Below are 23,886 nucleotides of genomic sequence, written 5' to 3'. Positions count from 1 at the left end.
GAATTTTCTTACCTCTAAGTATTGAAAACATTCTTAAGATCTTATATTCTCTCATAACAAAGCTATACATACTTACTGTAAGAAATTCTGAAAATACACATTTCTTATTTGAATTATTCTTAGCATGTTAGTTTCTCTAACATAGCCATAAGAAACGAACCCATTATCTTAAGCTTCCAATTATTTCCACTAAACATATATTTATCACTTCTCTAACTACTTATGGAATTGCATTAATTCTAAGAGTTTTATAATTGATTTTCAGAACTGTATAGGTCTATCCATCACCTTGCCTATAAGATTTTAGTGTGGGGCATCTGGATGGCTCAGTCAATTAAGTGTCTGCCTAGGGCCCAGGTCATGATCTCAGGGTCCTGGGATCAAGACCCACATCGGGCTCCCCCGCTCAGCAGAGGGTCTGCTTCTCCCTTTCTCTCTCCCTGTTCTTCTCCCACTGCTCATGTTCGTACTTTCTCTCGTAAATAAGTAAAATCCTAAAAAAAAAAAAAAAAAAAATTCAGTGTTATCTCATCCTCTAATAACTATACTTGTTACTTTTCTGTCTCACTGCCTGGCTAGAACTTATACTACCATGTTAGCAGACATCATGTTACTACTCTTGATTTTGATGGAAATGTTTGTGAGTTTTACTATTAATAAATGTACAGATGTTTCGAAATGAATGTTTTGTATCCATAATAAGTACTAGTCCTAAAAGATGACCAGAAATGGGTGTTAAATGTTACTAAATGTCCTGTAGGACTCAAAAAAAATGATTGTACAGTACATTTATGCATAAGATTCTCAATTACTGGATCATTTTTGTACTCTTAGGTAAGTCCTATTTGGTCAGATGTTTTTAAAATCTTATTTGCAGATTTTACATTTATTCTCATAACTGACAATATTTAAAAATTTTTGCATTGGCCATTAAATTTTAATGAGGGTTATATAAGTCTCTTGAATATATCTATTTGATCTTTCTGAGCTGTGGAAGTCATGTAGCATGTAAGTAACTATTACATGAACATTAGGAAGAATTTATCAACCTGACAGGCAAATTAGGTAAAAATAACCTTTAGTGTCTTACACACTGAAAGTTTCAAAGTTTATTTATATAGAACTTTATATAGTATTCACTTAAAATTTTCTTATTCTCCCCTATATCTGCTCTAATATACATATATATATTTTTTTTTTTTAATTTTTCTGGTCACCTAGTATATGGGCAATTTTCTAAGTGCTCCAAAGGCATTATAGTATAGGGCTATACCTACCTTTTGTCTAATGGTCTGTTAACAGTTAAAAGGACCCATGACAAGATAGGACGTATTTCTTTATTGCCACCACCAGTCAGAAAAACTGAAATCCAGTTGGCCTGGCTTGGATCCCATGTCCATCCCAGGACTAGAATAACAGAAGGAAAAGATACCAAGACAGCCCCAATTTGAGTCACTTACCCATCTTTGTGGTCAGGAGGCAACAAGAGAAATGCAGGTTAGGCAAAGTCAGTAACTACACAATCCCTTTCCCCAATCCACGTCCCTCTTTCTGAATGAAACACACAAAGTTCCCTTCCTTGTGGAGTTCATCTTCAAAGGAAGGTCAGATAGACAAAATATAAATCAGACAGTGATTTAAAACTAAAGTACTGAAGAAATAAGGATCATTAAGAGGTAAAGGCAAGGAGAAATAGTGGCAATTCAAAACAGGCTAGTCAGGAAAAGCCTAAGTGTGATGACAATTTAGCAAAGATCTGAAAGAAGTAAGAAGCAAGACTTACAGCTTTTTGTAGCCACACTAACTGCAAAACCCTCACTTGGAACAAGGATATTGGTATAGCTAAAGCAGTAAGTGAGGGGAAGCAGTAAAAGGTTAGGTCAGAAGTAATGGGGGCCTATATTAAGTTGATAAACCTCTAGAAAGAAAAGCACTGGCTAGAGTCATTAGAGCAGAAAAGTAACATGATCAGAGTCAAGAGTTTTAAATAATTTATCTGGCTGCTATTTGGAGAGTAGATTATAGGGGAGAATGTATAAAAGCAGGGAGACCAGTAAGAAGGCTACTTTAATAAAAAGCTGATGAAGGTATGAGAGCGGAAGAGGTAGTGAGAAGCAGTCCTCTTCTGGATATATCTAAGGTAGAGCCAATAGTATTTTCTGATAGCTAGATATGTAAAAGGTGAGAAAAAGAAGAAATGATAGTGGTGCCAAAGAGTCTGGCCTGAAAAAAATGAAGGAATAGAGTTATCATTTAGAGATTAGGAAGACTAAGGAAGAAGAAAGTCTGGCTGTGAGTGGAGAGGAACGTCATTGTGGACATGTTAGGTTTGATATGCCTATCAGACATTCAGCAGCTAGATATTTAAATCTGGAGTTCTGGAGGGAGGTTCATACTGGAGATATAAATTTGGTAGTTCCAAGCATATATGTGTATTAAAGTCATGAAACTGGACCAACTTAGCTAGGGAGTGAATGTAGGCAGAGAAACAGTGCAGGAACTGCCCTGGGTCACCCAGTGTTTGGAAGTCAGGTCAATGAAGAGGTATTTGCACGGAAGACTGATTTAAGCGGTCATGGTAACTGGTAGGCAGCTCGGAAAGTGTGGAGACTCATAGCACTAGGGAGGAGTGTAACTGATGGGGTTAATTCTACTGATAGGTCCAGTAAGATGAGGACTGAGAACTGTCAGACTTGCAACACCGAGGTCATTGGTGACACTCGAGACAGTTTTGGTAGAATGGTGAGAATCAAGCCTGACTGAAATGGGATCAAGATAAATTGGACAGAAAGACTGAAAAATTGTGTAAAAGAAAATGGAAATGAGATGGATTGGTAACTAGGAGGGATGGGAGTTAAATAATTATGTAAAGGAAGGGGGACATCCATAATGCAGGGTAGAGAAGGGACAAAAGCTATAGCAATACCCTTGAACAGGGGAAAGGAAAGAATCTAAAAACATAAGTACAAGAATAAGCTTTAGATGAGATTTGAGTTCACCCAGGGAGAAAGAAGAGAAGGCAGGATGTGAGTTACAGGTGCATGCAGTTGGGCAGATGTGATGATGGGTGCTTGTGGAAGTTCTCTTTTGGGCACTTCTATTTTATCAGTGAAAAAGAAAATAGGGTCATCAGGTGAAAGGGAGAATAGAAGAGGAACTGGAAGTTTATAGAGAAATAGGTTTTAAACATTTTCCTAGGAATTAATTGTCTAAGTTGCAAGAACACATTAAGGGACCCCTGAGATTAGTAATCAAAATAGTTAAATTAAGACTAGTGAGAATGGCTAGGTACTTTTCTCCAGCTGTGTTTGGCTGGGCAGCTACAGGAAGGCATATAAGAGACTGCGTCTTTGGGATTTAGACAGCTAAGGACAACAAAGCAAGAAGAGAGATAAGAGGGGGGATAAATGGGTTATTTTAACGATAGGGTAGAGGCTATTTACATTGAGTAAGGTAATGTCCAGGTGGAGTTAAAAATTTGTTGGTGGGAGTGGAGACTGGTGGAGAATGGGATGCCTAAAGTCAAGATCATGGAGGGGAAATAGTTACTGTTAATGACTAAGTTCACAAAATGACCATGAGAAGACTTGGCTGAAGTAGTCTGGGAAACAAAATCAATGAAAGAGAGGAAGTTAAGGCAGTGAGGAAGCAGAGTGTTGGAAGGACCCCAAGATGGCCATAAAACCACCAAAAATTAAGACACATTAGTGTCGGAGAGGAGGACGGTGAGCCAGGAGCTAAATCTTCAAGAAATGAGAGTGACGTAGGAATTGGTAGGTGACTACAACAAGGAAGAATACATATTTTTACCTTCAAGATAAAAAAAAATTATCTTAGAACTATAATAATTATTAATGCTTAATTGCATGTCAACTCTTTTAAGATACTTCAAAGTCTTTGTTATATTTCTTCTATTCTAATTCAAATGTCCTTATTTTCTTTTGCCATCATTGTGAAAAATGTACAAGGGATCCTGTCATTTTTACCAATTTCCTAAATTTTAAAGCTATTTCCCAAATATATTTCATGGAGCACCAGTCTTATGGCATATTTGATAACACTGAGGTTATATTGGAAAATACACTTGAGAAACACCATTGGCTCTCTTAGATAATCAGTTGTTGGAAATAAATCTAATTTTAACTCAGTTTTTTCCCCCAAATTTACATGACCATAGGTCCCTTTCCCATGTAACATCAGTTAACATCCAAAGGAATGAGTATTCCAAGGCATATACTTTGGAGAAGACTGTACTGGAGTTGTCTTCCTAGTGGCCTCAAAACAGATGAAACAATACCTGATTTGATTCGAACTGATTATGACACTGTGAGAGAATAGAAATCCCCCAAATGTTACTTTGTAACAATATTATTCTCCACTGCTAACATGATGAAAAACAAAGCCATCTTCAGACAATATCTCTCAAAGATGTCCTTGAAATTAGCTTAGCATATTTTAGTCCCTCATGAAAATGACAACATATAGAAATCAAAACTAGTGACTGCATATTATGGTTCATAACCATACTGGGAACAGAGTCTCTTTTCTAAGAAACTGGCCGAGTAAACACACTTAATAATGTAACGTGTTTTCAGTTATATAGAGAATAATTTATTTTCTCAGGTTAAAAATGTTGGTCCATATTAAAAAAAAAAAAAAAAGACATGCTCGCCACTAAAAAAAAAAAAAAAGTTGGTTCAAATTTTCCTACTTCAAATGTTTGCATTTCATGGATTTAAAAAAAAAAACCCTACCTATTATTAAAACGGGAATCCTAATTTTTTTTTCAATATGCAATAAAGAAAAAGTTACAAAATAGTAAGAGAGTTACTTCAAATGATAAAATGAGAACAAAGTTAAATTCTCCCAGTCTGGAATACTGCCCTCATTTCATCTAATTGCCAGATTCTCACAAGTCAATGAAGCAGAATTCATTTTATCTCACTAGTCAAATCACTTAAACCAGTGGCTTTCTCCCAGGGCGTTGTGTCCTTCTTAACAGCCACAAAGATGTTCCATGTGAAGAGCGTGATGTTCAACAGGATGGATGTATATACAACCTCAGCTCCACAGATGGTACTTTACTGCCACTAATCATAACCCTGGTAGGAAGTCACTCCAAGAAAACAGATGGCACTAGCCTAAGATATGTACCCAAACTTCCTCAAAGTTTCTAATGATATCATAAAAAGTGAAACAGACCTTAAATGATATCATAAAAAGTGAAACAGACCTTAAAATAATGTAGGAATGAATCTTGGAACACCACACCAAAAACTAATGATATATTGTATGGTGACTAACATAACACAATTGAAAAAAAAAAAAAGTAGGAACCAAATAATAGAGTTTTGCTCCAGTTTTTGCTCCAAGTTCTCTAGAAAATTATGCTTATGTAATTAGAAAATACAAGACATTTGGGGTAGAGAATAAAAAAATTAAAATGTCAACTTACAAATCCAATGAGGACTTATCAAGGAGGCAGAAACAACCTAAAAATAAAAACAAAAAATAAAAATCTTTAATAGTTTTATATAATAGTTGCATACGCATTTTTAAATTTTAGTGCAATAACTGTAGACCTATACAAGATTTTGAGAGAGATCTTGAATATACTTTACTCAGTTTCCCCAATGATAACTTTTCACAAACTGAAGTAGAATGTCGCAATAAATATATTTATATTACTACAATCCACTGGTCTTTCGAAATTCCCCAATTTCATTATGCTTGTTTGTACATGTATTTGGTCCTACAGAACTTTATACCTCGTAGGCTCACATATCTATCACCATAGTCAAGATACCAAACAGTTCCATCACCACAAGGATCCCTCAATGTTGCCTTTTAATAAGGATACCCACCCCTCTCCCCACTACTCCTTCTTGTCCCTAACCTCTTATACATCTATTTGTAACATTAAAACAGCAAAATCCATTTGTGAGCAATATTTTTATTGCTCATTTATTTTACTCATTGGGCATAAAAGACCACTATCTAGTATATGTCAAATTATGAATAAAGAATTCCATTTTTCTCCATTAAAGAATATATTTTAAAGGAAAAGTCTGATTTTTTTTTTTTACTCATTGTTATCACAACAAACTATTCACTTCAAAAGTCAAAAGGTGAAAGATAAGCTAAGAATACTGTCTGAACTCAGATTCTGTATTTTCAACATACATTTTAAAAGTTTTCATTCTTTTAGAGCAGTTTTAGGTTTCCAGCAAAATTGAGGGTAAGATGTTTTTTTAGTTTCAAGTTCCTTTTGCTCAACTACTGGTATACAGGGAAGCAACTGATTGTCATATATTGGTCTTATATCCTGCAAACTTGCTATTAATTACCTATTAGTTTCAGGTTTTTTGTCTGTCAATTCTTTTGGATTTTTTACACAGATGATCAGGTGATGTGAACAAAGATAGTTTTATTTCTTCATTCTCGATCTGTATACTTTTTATTTTCTTGTCTTATTGCATTAGCTAGAATCCCAGTATTGTTGAAAAAGAACAATGAGAGATCATCTTGCCTTGTTTCTGAGCTTGATGAAAAAGCTTTTACATTCTCATCATAAAGTATGATGTTAACTGTAAGTTTTTGTAGATATTCTTTATCAAGTTGAGGAAGTTTCCCTCTATTTCTAATTTACTAAGAGGTTTTGTTTGTTTTGTTTTGTTTTTTGTCATGAATGGGTGTTGGGTCATATCAAATGCTTTTTCTGCATCTATTGATACAATCAGCTGATTTTCTTCTTTAGCCTGTTGATGTGATAGATTACATTGATTTTTTTGAATGTTGAACCAACTTCGCATACTTGTGATAATCACCTTTTGGTCATGGTGTAGATTTCTTCCTATAGATAGCTGGATTTGATCTGCTAATATTTTATGAGGATTTTGGAATCTAAGCTCCTGAGAGATACTGATTTGTAGTTGTTTTTTTTCATGCCTTTGCTGGTTTTCATATTAAGGTAATGCTGGCCTTACTGAATAAGGTAGGAAGTATTCCCTCTGCTTCTATTCCCTGAAAGTGATTAAAAGAACTGGCATAATTTCTTCCATAAATGTTTGGCAGAATTCACCAGTAAACCACCTGGGCATGGTGCTTTCTGTTCTGAAAGGCAATTAATTGGTATCTTTAACAGATATAGCCATGGGCATTGAGTTATTCATAGTATTTTGTTATTATTTAAATGTGCAAGGGATGTGAAATGGTATCTCTTTTGTGATGATAATTTGTAACCTTCTCCTTTTCTCAGCTTCACTAGAGGTTTATCAATTTTATTGATCTCTCCAAAGAACCAGATTTTGGTTTCATTGCTTTTCTTTGATATCTGATCTTCAATTTCATTGATTTTTGTGGGGTTTGTTTGTTTTGGTTTTTGGTTTTTTTTTAAGATTTTATATTTAAGTAATCTCTACACCCAACATGGGGCTGGAACCCACAATCCTGAGATCAAGAGTTGCACACTCTGCCAAAAACCAGCTAAGCACCCCAATTTCTGCTCTAATTCTTATTACATCTTTTCTTCTGCTTACTTTCAGATTTTTTTTTCCTAGTTTCCTAAGGTAGAAATTTAGATTACTGATTTCAGGGCTTTCTTCTTTTCTACTATTGGCATTCAATGCTCTACATTTTCTTCTAGGCATCACTTTCTCTGCATCTGACATTTTGATGTCATGTTTCCATTTTGTTCAAAATAGTTCAAAATTTCTCAATATACTTTTTGACCTTTTATAAAGTATGTTATTCAACCTCTGTATTTTAAAATTTCTTATCCTTTTTTTAAAAGATTTTATTTATTTATTTGACGGAGAGATCATAAACAGGCAGAGAGGCAGGCAGAGAGAGAGAAGCAAGCTCCCTGCTGAGCAGAGAGCCCGATGCGGGGCTCTCTCTCAGGACCCTGAAATCCTGACCTGAGCTGAAGGCAGAGGCTTAACCCACTGAGCCACGCAGGCGCCCTGAAATTTCTTACTTATTTTTATATTATTGATCTCCGAGTTAAATTCTACGGTGGTCTGAGAGCAAACAACATAGGATCTTTATTCATTTAAATCTGTTATGTTTTAAGGCCCAAAATGTGGTCTATCTTGATGAATGTTCCATGTGAGCTTGAGAAGAATATATATTCTATTGTTGTTGGATAAAGTAATATGAACATGTCAATTACATCTAGTTGACTGATAGGATATTATGTTCAACTATGTCTTTATTGATTTTCTACCTCTGAGATCTGTAGAGTATATAATATCCTTCTCTATGCTCTATGAGCTTACCATGGCATAATTTAGGTATTTTCTATATATTATCTCATTTAATCTTCATAACAACTCTACAAGGGATGTGCCATATTATCCCTTTTTGGCTCATCAGGAAATTCAGGCACCAAACGTTTTAGTAAGTTGCCCAAGGTCATGCAATTAGCAAACGATTGATCCTGACATCTGAGTCCAGGATTTTAGCATTTAGGCCTTATGATCCCTCAAAGAAACCTAGGATGATGAAATCAAGTTATTTTGTGTTATTAATTTCTTTTTTTTTTTTAAGATTTTATTTATTTATTTGACAGACAGAGATCACAAATAGGCAGAGAAGCAGGCAGAGAGAGAGGAGGAAGCAGGTTCCCTGTTGAGCAGAGAGCCCGATGCGGGGCTCGATCCCAGGACCCTGAGATCATGACCTGAGCCAAAGGCAGTGGCTTAACCCACTGAGCCACCCAGGCACCCCATTAATTTCTATGACAGTAAAAATTTTCCCAGTAAGTCTTGGTACACAATAGTAATTACTCCTAAGTGCTAATGTCCCTTTTCCTTGGGGTTGCTAAACACAGTTACCTTGGCAGATACAGTTTAAGCACAACACTTGTATGGTTATTCTGTGGTTCTTCATTCTAAAACATACCATAAGACTGAATTTTTTTCATGTTTGTTTGCATGTTACCACAGATACAATATTTATGTTCATGTTCACTGTTTTCTTAAATTGTTAAATTCTTAATAGACTATCTGTACAAATAGGTTTGTAAATAGCTACAGAGGAACATGCAAGAAATGCCTTTAATGAGTATAATCATGAGCACAAAGACAATGGCAGGTAGGCTCTACTTCATCAGTTTCTCGTTTCCAGGAACCTAGACTCTGACACAGGAAGGGAATGAAGACCTTCATTGGAAGGCAGGATCCATCAGAGAATATTGTGAGCACTTTCCTCTAAACTTCATTTACCTGCCAGGAAGATTATATAACTTATTAACCTGCATTAAATCTTTTAAAATTCTAGGATGTAAAAAACCATGCCATTCTTAGTTCATGTAATGAAGTACCATAGATTTGATGGCTTAAACAATAAACATTTATTTCTCCCAGTTCTAGAGGCTAGAAGTCCAAGATCTTGGTGCCAGCATGGATGGGTTCTGGGGAAATTCTCCTCAGGGTTTTAGACAGCTAACTCCTCACATGGTGGAAAGAGAGCTAGCTAGCTCTTTGTTCTCTTCTTACGAGGGCACTGATTTCATTCATGAAGTCTCCACCCTTATGATCTACTTACCTCCCAAAAACCCTACTTCAAATATCATCACACTGGGGGTTAAGATCTCAACATACATATTTAGGGAGACATATTCAGTCAACTACAATGACCTTATATGGAGATGAAGACAATACAGTCATCTTTGAAAAACCTCTCTACAAAATTTCACTTGTAAGGGAAAAAATATGGACAGACTACTAAAAACCTACGTGATTCTGTAATCAGAGAGCTAGACAAATAATAATGGTATTTTGCAGATAATTTGGACAGCCCAGGGAGGCATCTGTGTGACTATAGAATGCCTCAGGGGATATTAGAATGCACAAAAACACTAGAGTGGAAAAGTTACTGCAGTAGAAATGGAGATGGAGGGTTCAGAGATGGGAGTCTCAAAGCCAAGGAAAGTGACTTCACTATAATTCTATCAAATCCAACTCGGCTGAATTCTAAAGCCTGCCCACAACTCTGGAACACTTCCCCACTCCTGTTATTTCCTGTTTTCTCTCCTCCCTTCCAGTTGGTGTCCTCATTCCCAATACTTGTACATAATACCTATGTCTCTGTGAACATCCGCACATTATACTCCACTGAGGGGGAAAAAATTAGAAAGCTACTGGATACAACATTTTATCTCTTCAGTGTTAACCTTACAAAATTCCTTTTCTAGCACCAATCAACTCCACCTCTTCATTTAGTCTCCTCTACATTATCACATTCTCCCTTGCTACTAGAGATACTTCTCCCCTACATAGTACAGTGATCTGTTATTTCCCAACCTTTAACAGACAAAACCTTCATTAACCCTGCACTGCCCTCCAGCTTCTACTATATTCCCAGACTACATTCTCAAACTTCTGAAAAAGACTGAAAATGTAGATAATCCCCATTTCCTCACCTATTCACTTTCCAACCCATTCCCTGGCTCTTATCTCTACCACTCTATCAAGAGATCCTTATCAAGGTCATCAAAGCAATTCTTATTATCCTCATTTTAAGAGCCAGGGCACTGAAGCTCAAGAGAGATTACTAGGTTGAGATAGTAAAGACATACCTTCCCTTAGAGATAAGCAAGAGCCCAGGGCTGCCCCAAAGTTCTCTTTTCAGGGTATTAGATTAAGGACTTTATCTTCCAGGGACCCCACCTCCTTCTTCCCTTAGGTCATCTTCCGTACATTAAGTCTCAGACTTACTCCCCAAAATATCTCATTGTTTTTCATCATTTTTCACAGAGAAAGTATTTTGTTTTGATCTATGAATATTTTCTGCAGATCACTTAGTGTACATTATTTTATTTAACTAAAAATAGGTGGTTTTATTCCCTTTGTACAAATAAGAAAATTATGAAACAGAAAATTTTCCCAGTATCAGACATTTGAGAAGTAGCGGAGTCAGAATTTGACCTGATCACCTGGATTCTACAACCCAGGCTGCCTGTCTTCATGATGGTTAAATCTCACAGCTTCTCAGTTTGTCCTTTTACATGGTAACAAGGTAAGAGCATCACTCAGAAATGTGACACAATCCCAATACTTCCATAAGATCAGAAAACATAGGGTAAATACAAATCTATTATGAGCAAACATGTAAGAAACTGATATATCATAATGGGACTTTGTAATGAGAAATACAGTTGTTAAGATATGACACTCAACTTGGTGACTAGAGCATTTTCCCTCTCCAGCACTATCTAGGAAGCTAAATTAGTTAAGCATGAGGGATGATGCAGATTTTGTGCTCACCCATATCCTATTCTTTTTTTAAGCACACAGACATTACACTTGCTCAGTATTGCTCTTAAGCCTGGACATGAGGGGTTCATAGCAAATCCTTCCCTCTAGAGTAAGAAGGTCAAGTGTTTAAGGGGACTACCCACCCAGGCCCAGACTCCCCTCCTAGATCATGCTGCAGGTTCCTGGAACCAAGGGGTTCCTTGTCCAAAGAACTTCAAGCCCGCTAGTAGGGGCTGTGCAGCTCTCTTTCCCAGACCTAGGTTTATGAAAACAGGTTGTGCTCACCAGCACAGAGAATTAAACAGAAATTAAATCTTCCAGATTTTGGAGAGAACTGTGCTGCCAAAGAGAACCAGTCCATCAGGTGAAATCTAAAAATGATCTTTGGCTCCTCCTATATGGAAGCACTGGGAAGAAAGGGCTGCTCAGTTCCAAGCAGAGTAAATTCTCTACTCTCTATTTCATAAGGAGCCAAGGAAGATAAAAGGAAGAACCAGAGCCTCTGAAAACAATGAACAAGAAGGTAGAATCAGGCCCCAGGCAAAAAGCATTTTGTTCCCTCAAGGTGTCCCAATACCTGTCATGAGGGATTTCAGAACTGCTATGGACCAGTGACTCCAGTGTGTCTCCTATGTTCCCCTTTTCTGGAAGGGATAGTTTTACTACATTTAACTGCCTCATTTTACCATTATATATGAGGTGTATATAAGGGAGGTGTGTGCACATATGCACAGAGGGAAGACCATGTGAGGACACAGCAAGAAGGCAGCCATGAGCAAGCCAAGAAGAGAGGTCTCCTCAGAAACTGAATTTGCTGGCACTTCCACTTCAACTTCTAGTTTCCAGAATTGTGAGAAGATAAATTTCTGTTGTTTAAGCTACCCAATCTGTGGTATTCTGTCATGGCAATCTAGACAGAATAATCCAGATTTGCACTGTGAACTAGAATGGTGCAGTAACAATGTGGAAGTGGCTTTGGAATGGAGTAGAAGTTGGGAAGGGTTTTGAGGTGCATTATAGAAAAAAACCAAGACTGCCTTGAAGAAATACAAAGTTAAAGGAAATTGTGGTGAGAACTCAGATGTGAATGAAGAACATGCGCTTAGAAACAGAGGAAAGGGGTGCCTGGGTGGCTCAGTGGGTTAAAGCCTCTGCCTTCAGCTCAGGTCATGGTCCCAGGGTCCTGGAATTGAGCCCCGCATCGGGATCTCTGCTTGGCAGGGAGCCTGCTTCCTCCTCTCTCTCTGCCTGCCTCTCTGCCTAGTTGTGATTTCTCTCTGTCAAAGAAATAAAAAAAAAAAAGAAAAAAAAGAAACAGAGGAAAGACGATCCTTCCTATAAAGTGGCAAAGAATTTGGCTGAATTGTGTTGTTTTAGTAGAAGAGCTTGTAAATGATGAAATGTTAAGCTTGCAAGTGACGGATGTTTAGCTGAAGAGATTTCTAATCAAAGTGTTGAGGGGATAGTTTGGCTTCTCCTCATAAGCCCTTCTTCTCAATGAATAGAATGTGAGAAGAGAGATAAACTGAAAAGAATCATTAGAAAAAAAAAACAGAGAACCTGAAGAACTGGAAAAATTCTCAATCTATCCATATTGCAAAAAATGAGAGAACATGTCCTGGAGAAAAACACCAAGAATGTGGCTGGACAATGACTCCATGAAGAGATAACCCTTAAGAGAGTTATTATTCAGCCAAATCAGCAGAAGCCAGGAACAGAGATGGGATTATACCACAAAGACTCTGACCGTTTGGACCAAACAGAACAGAGTCAGGATGAAATAAAGGATGGATTTTGGACTTCTGAGATTGAGCAGGTCTAGACATAGAACTATTTTGGCTGCAAAGATGCTTTATTCCTCATGAAAAGAAAAGAATGACCCCAGGGCAAGCCAGACATCCTCACTTCTACTCCCACTACAGCTTCCCAAAAGGCAGGGCTGTTTCCTCCTTTGTTTTAAGAAGAGGGTGGGGCTCCATCCTTGGCTTCAGTGGGCCAGGTTACCCCCACTGAGTGCCTCAGGGGTGGGGCCACTGCCTAGGGCTATGGGACCAGAAGGCAGATTGTGAAGCCAAAGAGGATTATTCTTGAGATTTAAAATCAAATGGAGTTTGCCTTACTAGATGTTGGCCTTGTTTGGGACCTAACAATCCCATTCTATCCTACTCTGTCCCACCACTGTATTTTGGAACCCCCTAATCTGTTTGGTTTCATAGGTTCACTGTAGCAGAGGAATTTTGCTTCAAGATGGATCTTACTTTGAGTCCCAACCATACCTGATTCATATGATATTTGATTTAATTTTTTAAAAAATAGGCTCCACACCCAATGTGGGGCTCAAACTCATGACCCTGAAATCATGAGTCACATGCTCTACCAACTGGCCAGGCACCCCAGATGATATTTAGATAAGCTTTGGACTGTAGACTTATGAGCTGATGCTGGAAAGGGTTAAGGCTCTTGGAGCTGTAGGGATGGAATGAATGCATTTCGCATGCAAGAAGGACATGAATTTAAGGGTGAGAGAACCAAATATCATAGATCGAATGATATCCCTCCAAAATTCTTATGTTGAAGCCCTAACCTCCGTCATGATTATATTTGATGACAGGGCCTTTAAAGAAGAGGTAACTAAGACTAAATGAGAGAAGGGTGGGACTTGTGTTCTTACAAGAGGAGGAAGAGACATCAGAGACTATTCTCTCTCCACACATGCAAAGAGGAGAGGACATGTGAAGACACAGCAAGAAGGTGGCTATCTATAAGGCAGGAAAAGAAGTTTAGAAACAGACCTGCATAGATGGATGGAAACCATCACTACAACTCAAAGATGCAAAGGAAATTCTTTTCAAAAAATGATTCTAGAGCAACTGGATTTCTACAGCAGAGAAAAAAAAAGGTAATCTAGATTCTTATTTCACGTCATACTAAAAAGTATTGCAATAAATCATAGAATGGAACACAGAACTGTGAAAAGAAAATGAAGCTCTTCACAACTGTGGGATGGGCAAAGATTTTTTAAATAGGACACAAAACATGGTATTCAAAAATTGATAAACTGGATTTAGGAAATTGTATTTATCAAAAGACATTATTTTTAAAAGTGAAAACAGAAAAGTCATAGACTGAGAAGCTATTTGCAATACACAAATTCAACAAAGGACTCTAATTTAAAATATAAAGAATTCCCACAAATCAATATGATGACAATGCAAAAAAATATGCAAAAGACTTGAATAAGTACTGCATAAAACATATGAAAGGGTGCTCAACATTAATAATGAAGGAATAGAAAAGAAAACCATGAGCTACCAGCACACATCCACCAGAGGGCTTAAAATGAAAACTAATAATAATATCAAGTGCTGGTGAAGATGTGGAATTACAACTCCCACTGCTGGTGGGAGAGTACCCTTACTCATTCACTGGTGGTTACCTGGCAGAATTTACTAAAGCAAATTCCTGTCTACCGCAAGACTTTAAAATTCTACTCTGACATATACAAGTAAAATACTACAAAACTCACTAAAAGATCCGTGTATGACTATTCACAGCAGCTTTGGTTTTTTGTTGTTGGTTGGTTGTTTTTTTCCCCCAGTAAAATTTTATTTTGGAAAAAGTTATTTCCAAGAGAAATGGATCAAATATCCCAGTTAGTTGCACTGAGTGCTGAAAATGTTCATCACGACTTTATAGAAATTATAGTTTCTCTTAACAGAATATTTAGGATGGCCGTATCACTTCTAAATAGTTCAACCTGTAAGCACAGACGATTAACACAGAGACAAAGACTGAGCTGGGGAGTGTTTTATTGAAAGAGGATGCCCGTGACACCATCACGGCCCAGTCACCTCCCTCACTTGCCAAGGTGCTGCTGGGTGCCAGGAAAGGCCCAGAGATGTGGGTGAGTTCAGATCCAACAGCATCAGAGATACAGGGCTCTGGACTGAGACACCAGTTATCAAAGCAAGAACCCAGTCGAGGAGAATCTTAAATATCTAAGTGACTAAAGGGGGTTTTAAGAAATGAGCAGTATGTAGAAGAAGAAGTACTGAATAGAAGTGCTGGTGGCCCCTGCTCCTCTGGGCCCCTCCCGACTGATGGGCTTGGCTGACCAGTCTTGAGGGGCTCTCGTGGCCAACTGTGATCACAACCAAAGACCCTCCTGTGGACTGGCCGTGGTCTCTGCAGATGACATCAGTGAGGCCTCCTCCCTATGTATAAGGCAGAAAACCACAAAAGAGAATTCCGGCTGACCTGCTCAGAACAATTCCCCTTTCCATTCAGGGCAAGAAGTATAGACTGAAAGGCCACGTTTTAGATACTTGGGTACTCGCACTTTTTTACTCTCCTCCTGGAGAAATGCAATGTAACCACAGTGCAGCCCATGGACAGAAGATAGGGAAGAGGCTGTGTCCTTGGCAACACCCACAGGAGCAGGGCTGGGGCTGAGAAGAGTGGGTCTTCAGGCAACCTTCAGGGCTGGGAGATCTTGTCTAGAGACATGAACCCCATGTTCCCAAGGGTCCTTAGCAGCACTCAGCCACCAGGCCAGACCACTAGCGGGGTGATGGGGCCATTGTTGGGAGAGAGGCGGAGCCAGCCTTCAGGGCAGAACTGCAGCGCCCTGCATACCATCAGCAGATGATGCTGGCATGGCAGGCGAAGATCTCCTAACTGCCTTCCTAATGCTGGGCGTCTGCCCAGTGGATGCAGTTCCAGACGGCAGCCTCGATCCAGGCTTCATCTTCATAAACACAGCCTCAAGCTTCCAGTGGGGCATGGGTGGGTTGGTCTCAATGACGGTGCCTTCCCTCAGCAGGTCTGTGCTGACCTTGCAGATGCCGGGCAGGTGTTTGCTGCTGATATCAGTGGTTTCTATTGCAGGGCTCACAGCAGAATGGACAATTTTATTAAACTTCAACCCCAAGCTTGTGAGTCAGAGCCCAGTTAGTTCAGTCTGTTCATGACCCAAGAGCTTCAGAGTATGATCGTACTCCATGGAGGAATCCACGTGGTTCCAGGAGCGCCAGATGAGAAAGATGTGTGGCCTGGCCTTGGCTTCGTAGTGGTCCAGCCTGCAGGCCAATTCCTCTTCTCCAGAGTCCATGTAGCTCTTCTGTAGGTTGAGCAGGGACCGTGGTTCTTGCCTGTGACAGCTGGGGTAAGAGAAGCTCAGCGTGGCACATGGCCCCCATCCATGCTGCTGCCTTACATGTGAGCAGCTCTGTGTCCCCACCCTTGCAGGGCTTCCCCAATACCACTGCCGAGAAGAGCACGGCAGTCAAGCCCTCTGCCAGGGCACAGGCCACCAGCTGCCACGCCTGTTGGAATGCCATGATGGTCGGAATGTCATGCCCACCTGACCTGTGCCAGCCCCTTGCCCACAGCAGCTTTATTTGTAATAGCCAAAATTAGAAAGAACCCAAACATCTGTTAACAGAGTGGATAAACTGTGGTATGTTGACACAATGGAATACTACAGAAATAAGAATATGAGAAAACATATATACACATGCCTTAATATGGATGAGTTTCAAAAAACTATGAAGTCAAAGGAATACATATTATTTGGCTACTCTTATAGTCCAACAATAGACAAAACTTATCTGTAGGGATGGAAATCAGTACCTCTAGCGGATGTACTAGCTGGGAGGTGCATGAAAATTTTCTCTTTCTGGATGGAATATGGTCTTGATCTAGTGTACTAGATAGGTGTACATATATAAAAATTCATCAAGCTATAGATTTAATATTGGCACATTTTATATGTTTTTCCCCCATGTATTTTATACCTTGGTAGAAAAAGTACTTCATAAAAGATAAGCAGACTATTTTTACCTTATCAGTTGCTTAGTAAAGGTTAATAGTTAAAGCAAAATTATCACTTGAAAACAAAGACCAAGCAAATTGTGCTTATATCTGTTTCACTGACCCCAAGATCAGTCAAAATTAGACTATTCAAATCTTATCCGTTAGTATCAATAAAAACTTAGAAGGAAAATTTGAAGAAAGTAGGAGTACATCAGTTAGTCCACAGCAGTTAAGCTTGTTACTCAAGCTAAGACTCCACGTAACATACTGGCAATGTATGTGAAGCAATTCTAGTAGTGTCTTTTACCATAAATAAACCTATTTAATAATTTTAACTATTTATTTTTAGTACCAGGGCAGTATAGCATAAAAGAAATAGCAAGAGCTTTTGAATCAGACAAACCAGTTTTGCCACTTACTAACTATACAGTGTTGGGCAAGTTTCTTAATCTCCTTGATACTGAGTTTCTTCACAATTTAAAACAGAGACAATAATACTTACTTTGCAAAATTGTAGCACAATTATAGTAGGTATTTAAGAGTAGTAACTATTTAGCAATAGCTCTTTGTATGTAAAGTATTATGATAGGTACTGGAATCCTATCTCTAAAAACCTGACCAACTGGAAATGACGTTTAGATATAAAGATTGGTGATGAAAGGTAAGAATTTAACAAGGGCTATAGATTACAAATTATAGGGTTCCTATCCAGCTTGGAGGATTGTGGAGTGAGTATTCTCTGAACAGAGCCTAGAAAAGTTCTGGAAAATCCACTTAAGGCAAAGAAAACAGCGTGAATTAAAGTATAGCCTCAAAAAACAGTGCAGTGACTTCAGGTTCTGATCAGTTAAGACTAACTGTGCCACTGGACTACTTCTAAGAAGTAAGACTACAAGGCTAGTAGAGCAAGCTGGGACTACATAGGAAAGGACCAGTCAGGACTAAGAAGTCAAGGACCTCTTTTCTCAAGTCCTGGGATGTCCCTGAGGGGTTCTTTTCAGGAACTGACTCCAATGATCACTGTACACAAATGTAGGGAAGGAAGATCTCAATACAGGGAAATAGGATAATAAGGGCCTAACCCAATATGTTGAGAGAATAAAAAAAAAAAACCAGGAAAAATATTAGAATTTTATCAACTTTAAAATAATGAACAAACATGTGGGCCTGCCTTCAACTTTTAAAATGACTGACTGCTCATAAGCTCCTTAAGAGCAAAGTAGTATCCAAAAACAGCAAAATGTTGCTAGGCACATTGAAAGCACTTGATATATACTGCTGGCAAATGAATCCTTTTAAATATTCCAAATACTGAAACATTTACAATACAATGTTCATGATAAACATGAAGAAAAGCTAAATTCATTTTTTCCTTCCTATTGACAGACTTTTTTTTTTTTTAAACAATACATGCCAAGTTTTGGATTTACTCAAATTCAATATTTTAAAAGACTCATTTACAAGAGCTATCTCTACCAAAAGACTCAGATACAAATCGTTCTAGAAAGTTGGGAATATTGCCACTTCAAGTTGCTAAGCTCTGTGTAATTTTTTTAAAGGAATTTATCAGTATGTCTTTTGCAATAACAAAACAAAACAAACTAAAAAACAACCATTGTATGACACATGAATATTACATGAAAAAATTAAAAAGTTAAATCCGCATCATATGAATATATGTAAGGTTCACTCAAGAGTACATAATAATTTATGTAACTATTAAAATAATTAAAATGAGAATAAGCTACTACATTAAGAAAAAAATGAGTGCTTCCTAGAGGCGAAGCACAATGCTTAGCCCTTTCTATGTATTAACTCATTTAATCCTCTCGATAACCTTCCATGGTAGACACTTGTTATCTATGTTTTACAGATGAGAAAACACAAATATGGAGAATTCTCCAAGATTACACTGTATGGCAATGAAGAGGCAGAACTAGGAATTGAACCCATGCAGTCTAGTTCCAGTGTCAGATTCCAGTTAATGAAGTAGAATGAATGAAGGAAATGGAAAATCACCCTTAGAATACCACAATAATAATTGTTACAGGCAAGACCAGTTGAATGCTAAAATTAATGGGCTAAACTTTGAGAAAGAGGACATTTGTACAACTCAAAACATCTCCCTCAGAATATGTTGATTACCCATGGTAATATATACACAAATAATTTGATACTTTCCCTCTCCTCCCTTTGAGTGTGGACTTCTCCTAACAAAACAGAGCACAAGGGAAAAGCAGTAATGTGTTACAATGGAGAAACTGGGCAGGCACTGTCTGAAATACGTGATTAAGGTTAACATGTTGATGTGCACATCCTGTGCCCCCAGATACAATGCAATGAAAAGAGCACAACATTTCTGTGGTATTCTTCCCCTAAAGCCCATAGCCTCAGTCCAATTGTGAGAATACATTGGACAAACCCAAAATGAGGGATAGTGTACCAAAAAAGTGGCGATGTCTAAAAAACAAATATTTTCACAGATTGGAGTACACTAGAAAGACATGACAACTAAGTGCAATATGGAATGTGGATTAGATTATAGAATAGAAAGAGGACACTAGTGGAAAAACTGGGAAATCTGAATGAAGTTTGTCATTTAGTTAACAGTATTGTGCCAAGGTTTCTTAACGTAATTAATATCATGGTTATGTATGATGTTAACATTAGAGGAAGTTGCGTGAAGGGTATATAACAACACTATATACTATCTTTACAGATCTTTTGTAAATCTAAAATCATTTTGTAATTAAAAGTTTTTAAAAATTCAATATCCATTTGTGAAAACAAATGTCAATAAGCCAGGAATAGAAGAAAATCTCCTCTGGTAAAAGGCATCTCTAAAATAAAATACAATAAACAGCATTCTTAATAGTGAAATATTGAGGTATCCTCCTTTAATATCACGAGAAAGCAAAGATATCTATTTTAATGTTTCTGTTAAATACTGTTCTGGTGTTCCCAGCCAGTGCAATAAGGCAGGAAAAAGAAAAAAGGAATAGAGATTAGAAAGGCTAAGTTAAACTTTTTTTTTTCCAGATGATATTGTGAAATCACAGAATACAGGCTCAATATATAAAGTCAACTGTACATCTATATCCTAGCAAGATGGTTAGAAACAAAATTGAAAAAAGATACATTTACAACAGCATCAAAAAAAACTCAAATGCCCAGAAATAAGTTGAATAATGCAGAAATCCTCTATACTAAAAAACAAAACAATGGTGGGAATAATTGAAAAACTTATTAGATGAAGAGATATACCATATTCATAAATTGGAAGATTCTCTTAAGATCTCCATTCTCCTAAAACTGTTCTGTAAAGGCAATGCAATACCAGTCAAAAGTTTGGTAGGATTTTTTTTTTTAATAGAAGCTTACAAGCTGATTCCAAAACTTATATGGAAATGAATCGCACTTAAATAGCCAAAACAATCCTTAAAAAGAAAAAAATTGAAGTGTTTACACTACCATATGTCAAAATGTATTATAAACTACAAAAAAGAAAGTATGATATTGATAGAAAGATTGATAAACAGTCCAGGTAGAACAGAATGGAGTCCAGAAACAGACCCAAATGTATAGTCATTCATTTTCAACAAAGGGACCACTGCAATTCAGTGGAAAAAGGACTTTTCCATAAATGTGTGGAACAGTGGAATGTCCATATGAAAAATCTTGACATCCCCCCATCTCATATTACACACAAAAATCAATTAGAGATAAATAGAAGACCCAGCTGTGAAGACTGAACTGTAGTTTCTGGAGGAAATCATAGGCAAATGTATTTACGACCCTAAGGGGAGGCAAAAATGAGGGCGGGAAGAAAATCTGTGGGCAGAGTGCAAAAAGTACTTTCCACTCCCACCCATAACACTGATAAATTAAACTTCATACGTCTGCTCATCCAAAGGCAACATTAGGAGAATAAATATGCAAACTTTAGACAGGTAGAAAATATCTGCAAACATGTACATGATAAAGATTCCCTACCCAGAATATATAAGGAACTAAAATCATTAATAGAAGATAACCTACTAAAAAAGTAGGCAAAAGATTTGAACAGCACTTCACAAAAAAAAAAAATCTGAATGGCCAATAGATACAAAAAGATGTTCAACATTATTATTTTTTTAAAGATTTTATTTATTTATTTGACAGATAGAGATCACAAGTAGGCAGAGAGGCAGGCAGAGAGAGAGGAAGCGAAGCAGGCTCCCTGCTGAGTAGGGAGTGGGCTCCAGCCCACGATCCTGAGATCATGACCTGAGCCCAAGGCAGAGGCTTTAACCCTCTGAGCTACCCAGGCGCCCCGATGTTCAACATTATTAATCTTCTTAGGAATGCAATCAACTTACTCTAAGACCATCAATTTAGCTCCTTGGTATATATCTGTAAAACAGGAGTATATGTTTGCCAATGGCAATTTCAAGAGCATTTGCAGAAACTGTATTAATAATGATCAAATCCAGGGGTGCCTGGGTGGCTCAGTGGGTTAAAGCCTCTGCTTTCGGCACGGGTCATGATCCCAGGGTCCTGGGATCAGGCCCCACATCTAGCTCTCTGCTCGGCGGGGAGCCTGTTTCCCTTCCTCTCTCTGCCTCTCTGCCTACTTGTGATCTCTGTCTGTCAAATAAAATCTTTTAAAAAAAGTAATGATCAAATCCAGAAAACAACTCAAATGTTCATCAACAAGAGGATGGACAAATGAACTGTGGTCCACCCACATACTGCAATAGTATAGAAGAGGGTCACTGAACTTTTTCTTTGGCCCTATTAAGCGCCAAATAGTAAACAGTTTAGGCTTTGTAGGTTACACAGTCTGTTTTAACTACTCAACCCTGTTGAATGGACATGTTTATGTCCAATAAATTTTATATACTAAAATATGTTGTGGGCTAACACTGGCCCACAGCTCATATTTTGCCACTTCTTGCTATAAAGAAAACAACAAAAAACTACTTACCACCTGGATGAATCTCAAAAATATCCCATATACAAAAGGAAACCAATATGCGTGCATGCACACGCACTATAGGATTTCATTTATATGAAGTTCAAGAACATCTGAAAATAATTCATAGTGAGATAAGTCAGGACAGTAGTTGACTGGAGGAGAGGAGTGGCTCCACTGAATAGAAGACTCAGGAGGGAATTTTTGGAGGGATAAAAATGTATTCTTTTATCTGGGTGGTGATCACACAGACATACACCTGTGTAAATTTTATTAAGCCGTATACTTTATTTTGTGCTTTTGTTGTATAAAACTATAGCTCATTTTGGAGAAAATAAAATTGGACAAAAACCAGAATACAGATTTGAAGAAATTTTCTAGAATTCAGTATAAACAAACATATACAAAAGCTAGATTAAGAGAAATGGGTAGACTGAGCAAGTCTAAGAGAAGTCTAATCAGAGTTCTGAAGGAAAGAATAGAAAGAAAAATGGAGGGAAAGCTACACAGAAAGAAAAAAGATGAAACCTGAGAAGTGGTGAAACACCAACAATCCAGGATAAATGAAATGTCCACACCTTGATACACTATCATCAAACTGTAGAACATGAGAGAAAAAAATCTTATAAGCAGACCCCCCCACCAAAAAAAAAGACAGATTAACAACAAATGATAGTTATTTGAACTAACTGTAACATGAGAAGCAGAAGTCAATGAAATGAAACCTCCAAAGGACTGAGAAAGAAATTGCCAGGCTGGAACTGTATGCCAAACAAAACCTCATACAAATGAGTAAAATAAAGACATTTTCAGATGAAGTTTGCCATCAACATTCCTTTAATAAACAAGCTTCTAAAATATACTTGACAAAGGAAAAAAGATCGGAGGTGCAAGAAGAAATGACAAAAAAAGGATCCATAAAAAGGAAAAAATGATGTTGAATTTATAGGAGGAAAAAAAACCCAAGGTGTAATTAAAACTCTAGATGACAAAAACATGTAATTAACTGGTATCAAAGCAACCTAGGTTTCTTGAATTATTTGCAAGAAGAATTAATAAACTTTAGAGTAAGTTGTACATTAAAATTTTAAAGAAAACTACTAAAAGGAATAAAACAATTTTCATACTAGTTAAGAGGAAAGAAAATGGAATCAGAAAAAATCCCAAAGCTGGCAAAGAGAAAACACACACACACACACACACACACACACAAATACACACACCAGAATAAAAACAACCATAAAACAGAATGTTAACTTTAATCTTAAATATATTATTATATTTTATCTAATTGGACTGAGAGCTCCATTAAAAGACAAAGATTGTCAGAGTAGAACAGGAAAAAACAATCAGGCTTCATCTATGTGAAAGGGATATTCTAAACAAATGCTAAAAGGTGTGACTAGAATATTCTAAAACAAAATTGATTTTAAGGTACTAGGCATTTGGGTGAGGAGCTGTAGAACATCACTGTAGAATGACAAAAAATTCAATTTACAGGGAAAATAGAGCAATTCCACACTTGTATATACCGAACTTTCAACTTTTATAAAGCAAAGTGACAAAATGACAAAAAGAGATGAGAAAATTCATTATTTTATTGTGATCCTTTTGTTACACCTTTCAGTAATTAATAGCTCAAATAAAATATTAGTAAGGTTAAAAAGATTTTAAAACCACAATTCATGTGCTTAACCTAAGACATGTGTACGCATACGTGTGTGTGTGTCTGTGTAGTTGTTTTTATACCTACCTTGCCCCAAAAGTCTGAGAGTACATATTCTTCTCAATCATTCAAGGCGCAGTTGAAAAACTAACCATGAGGCCACAAAGCAACTCTCAAATTTCAAAGAATCG

At 37.3% G+C, this 23,886-nt stretch overlaps 1 protein-coding gene and 1 pseudogene across 9 annotated transcripts in view; both read right to left on the bottom strand.

Moving 5' to 3' along the window:
• PLAGL1 (PLAG1 like zinc finger 1) overlaps positions 1-23,886 on the bottom strand; it is a 111,260-nt gene that overhangs the window by 43,103 nt on the left and 44,271 nt on the right. For all 9 annotated transcript variants that reach the window (XM_046004372.1, XM_046004374.1, XM_046004371.1 and 6 more), the window contains exon 2: positions 5,456-5,492. The gene's annotated coding sequence lies outside the window, so the exon portion shown is untranslated. The remainder of the gene's footprint in view (positions 1-5,455; positions 5,493-23,886) is intronic.
• LOC123942146 lies at positions 15,738-16,600 on the bottom strand (annotated as a pseudogene).

Source organism: Meles meles, chromosome 5 (assembly GCF_922984935.1).
Source record: "Meles meles chromosome 5, mMelMel3.1 paternal haplotype, whole genome shotgun sequence".
NCBI lineage: Eukaryota > Metazoa > Chordata > Mammalia > Carnivora > Mustelidae > Meles > Meles meles.
Note: the sequence above shows the minus strand (reverse complement) of the source record. Positions and strands in the feature narration are given on the sequence as shown.